Source organism: Bufo bufo, chromosome 9, assembly GCF_905171765.1.
Source record: "Bufo bufo chromosome 9, aBufBuf1.1, whole genome shotgun sequence".
Lineage (NCBI taxonomy): Eukaryota > Metazoa > Chordata > Amphibia > Anura > Bufonidae > Bufo > Bufo bufo.
The window spans coordinates 175,084,359-175,088,584 of NC_053397.1; positions in this window are offsets into that span (position 1 = coordinate 175,084,359).

Genomic DNA, 4,226 nt, shown 5'->3' on the forward strand with positions numbered 1-4,226 from the left:
GTACTTTCTCTCCTTTTATGATGCACTCCTGATTTTAGCTTCCAAAACTGCCTGCAGAAACCTGACTGTAATGCCCCCAGTCTGCCTCCGTAAATAGAAGAATCATAACTACTGTACCTGCTCCCCACCACTCTGGTCCTCTGCGCTGGCTCCCTCATATTCAAGTTCTGGTCTCTGGACTGTTTACATCCGGCGCTACATGGGCATGGTCACATTCTCCGCTGAAGCCAATAGCTGGCTTCAGCAGTGACATGATCACAAGCGGTACATAACCTCTGAAGCCAGTTATTGGCTGCAGAGGAGCATTTGTCCATGCCCTTGCAATGCCAGATGTAAACAGCCCAGGGACCAGAACATGGACATGCGTGAGTCAGCATGGAGCGGTGGGGAGCAGGTAAGTATGAATCTTCTATTTACAGAGGCAGATTGCTGGCATTAGAGAAAATAAATGTGTTCCCCGAGAACTCATTTAAAGGGAATGTGTCGCCTACATTTGTTTCTGCCTGTTAAAACCAGATAGCGACACTTTGAGTCTTTTTATTTTTGTCTTTACTTTTTTTTTCTGGACATAATTATAGGGGCGGCCATCTTGCCCTAAGCTTTTGTTAACAGCATTTAGAGATATACTTTACAGTAGCCACCATGGGCTATAGACATAATGGACAGGAGCCGACTTCATTGACTTCTATCGGAGAGTATTCTAGGAATGCCCTGTGACCTGTGCGGAGTGGTGAATTCTTTTGAGATGTGTGCATATATATGTACAAAATATATATATTGGTGATATCTGTCATTGTAATCCTGCCTTTGATGATAAGGATATGACTGCTGAAGAGTAATCTGTATAGACCAAGAAGTGGCTCCTATTATTACGTTTGGTGACCAGTTCGAACACTTCGGGATTTTAAAATGTTTTTTAAATTCTGGAGAGTGACAAGGAAAATTAAATAAAGTTGCAGATAGCGGCGCAACTAACAGTTGTGCCACCATCTGCGCCTGAAATACGCCCAATTTAGTCATATTTCGGTTTAGTAAATGACCCCCAAACTCTTTAAGAAAGGCATTTCTCTGAGACCTCTGTTCAGTAGAAACTTATAATCAACTAATTATAACTTAAACTATAAGGATGGATGAATATTTCATGTATTGTAGCAGCATGATTAAATCATCATCAGAACGTGGGATTGTCACAATTAAGGTCCTAACTGCAGAGAAATAGGCTGGGGCTACACGACGACATGTGTCGCGCGACAATTTCAATAGTGATAGTCTATGGTGTCGCACTGCGACATGCGACATGCTGCGAATGCGACACGGTAAATTTTTCTGCGACTGTCACATCGCAGTGCGATCCCTTAGACTATCATTATTAAAATTGTTGCGCGACATTGGTGCGACATCAATGTTGCGCGACACATGTTGCAGTGTAGTTGTGCCCTATGTGACACATGTCGTCGTGTAGCCCAAGCCATAGAGGCTGGAGATGGGAACTGCTGGACCTGACTCCCCTGAATTATATAACTTACCGCCCATCAGTATAGAGCAGGGATGGCCGACCTGAGGCTCGCCAGCTGTTGCAAAACTACAACTCCCAGCATGCCCAGACTAGCTACAACTATCAGCCTACAGCAGGGCATGGTGGGAGCTGCAGTTTTACAACAGCGGGAGAGCCACAGGTTGGCCATGCCTGGTATAGAGGATCAGTGTATACATGGTGGTCTACAGAGATGCTTCACAATGTACTCGGGTCCTGAGCACGGTCACATCTGCAGATAGTGTATTACAGTAGTGATCATACAGAATGAGACAGAAATGCTTTTTGGAGCTGCTGAACAGGTTTACTACAAGCACAACAGATGGAGAGCTGGGGCTAAAAGAGGATCTGTACTTTTCAATAGCTGTATAATGAGAACTTTCCAATCTTCAGCCTAGTTATAAATGCCCGGAACACAGTTATTACAGAGCGACCTCTGACCTGTAAGACTCTGTGCTTTTTTCCAATCAATACAGAATACTACTTGTATTAACCGCATCTGGTGCAGAGATAGATGGATAATGGATAGATAGATAGATATTAGATACTGTAGATAGATAGAAAATAAAGAGAGGTAGACAGACAGATTTGATAGTAGACACGTACCCTAATACAGTAACCGCAACATGTAGGAGATTCCACAAATCTCACGTACACTTTGCTTTTTCATTCCGTGCAGAAATTCACCAGCTGGTGTAGATTTTGAAATCTGCAGAACGTCAGTTCTTTATAAAGTTTTTTTTGTGTGGATTTCACCCTTTTCAATGCTGAATTTCTACAAGACCAAATGGGGGTCATTCTAGATAAAAGTGGTACAATACCGACTATAAATGAGTAATGGAAGCTCTTAGCGCCCATACGTGTGCAGGTAGCCTAAATGCCAGTAACTGTGTCGGATAGAAAAATGCCTTGTATTCTGCTAGAAAAAGAATATAATGGACATAACATTTTTTTCTGTAAACATAATAAAACGGACAATCCCTAATTGTAAATGTCCACATTACTACAATTACACATTTTTACTGCCCTTTAGTTTTATTGGTTGGTAATTTTTAACACCACCGGCCTTTCATGCAAAGGAGATAAAACAGACTAAGGCCTCATGGACACGGCTGCTGTTTTGGTCCGTATCTGAGCTGCAGTTTTTGGCGGCTCGGATGCGGACCCATTCACTTCAATGGGAGCCGCAAAAGATGCGGACAGCACTCCGTGTGCTGTCTGCATCCGTTGCTCCGTTCCGTGGCCCCGCAAAAAATATATAACATGTCCCATTCTTGTCCGCGCTTTGCGGACAAGAATAGGCAGTTATATCAAAGGCTGTCCGTGCCGTTACGCAAATTTTCAGAACACACACGGACGCCATCTGTGTTTTGCGGACCGCAAAACACACAGCGGTCGTGTGCATATAGCCTAAGAGCTATTATATGTAAGAGTGACTTTTTTTTTACTAGTGTGCATTATATGGTATTTACTATGTTTTTATGCAGTACACGTTTCTTATTGAGTGAGTTTGTAACTGGGAGCGGTGAAGAAATCATAGATTTCCCCTTAACCATGAACTGAAAGGTAAATAATTAACTTTTTCTGCTGGTCATACTCATAGGACTGCTGTCCACCGAAGACTTCTGCTGAAAGCTGCTTCTCTGAACTTCCCCATACAAAGATATAATAATTGTTTATTTTGATGGGGTGCGGGAATAGCCATTGCCAGATCCCTAGCACATTGTCTCCTGTAATAACTAGGGATCAGGAACGTTGTAACCCCACATTCTCCATCCCTCTTTCCCCCGGCGTCTTCCAAAGACTAAATGGTTTTCAGATCCAGCTGAATTTGTCTGTCAGTCTTTTATCATATGGCACATGGGCTGCACACATCCTTATTGCCATTTGTTCGCGCTGTGGGGAACATTCCTCAATAAAGGGATTGTCCCTCAAAAAATATTTTACAGTTTTCAAACCAGCACCTGGATCTGAATACTTTTGTAACTGCATGTAATAAAAAATTCAGCATAGCCACAGAGTTGTTCAATAAAATGTATCTGTGTAGCGCGCAATCTGCAATAATTGTTGTATATCTATTCATAAATGACCCCCTAAGGCTACTTTCACACCTGCGTTAGGTGCGGATCCGTCTGGTATCTGCACAGACGGATCCGCACCTATAAATGCAAACGATGGTATCCGTTCAGAACGGATCCGTCTGCATTCTATGTAAAAAAAAAGTCTAAGTCTAATTGTTAGTCAGACGGATCCGTCCTGACTTTACATTGAAAGTCAATGGGGGACGGATCCGTTTGCAATCGCACCATATTGTGTCAATGTGAAACGGATCCGTCCCCATTGACTTACATTGTAAGTCAGGACGGATCCGTTTGGCTCCGCACGGCCAGGCGGACACCAAAACGCTGCAAGCAGCGTTTTGGTGTCCGCCTGCTGAGCGGAATGGAGGCGGAACGGAGCCAAACTGATGCATTCTGAACGGATCCGCATCCACTCAGAATGCATTGGGGCTAAACTGATCCGTTTGGGGCCGCTTGTGAGAGCCCGGAAACGGATCTCACAGGCGGACACCGAAACGCTGGTGTGAAAGTAGCCTTAGGCTTTAACTTTAAATTGATCTCCTCTAGTTATATCTGTTCCTGGGAAAGCTGTGTGACAAACAATACAGCCACCAATATGTCTGCAACATTGG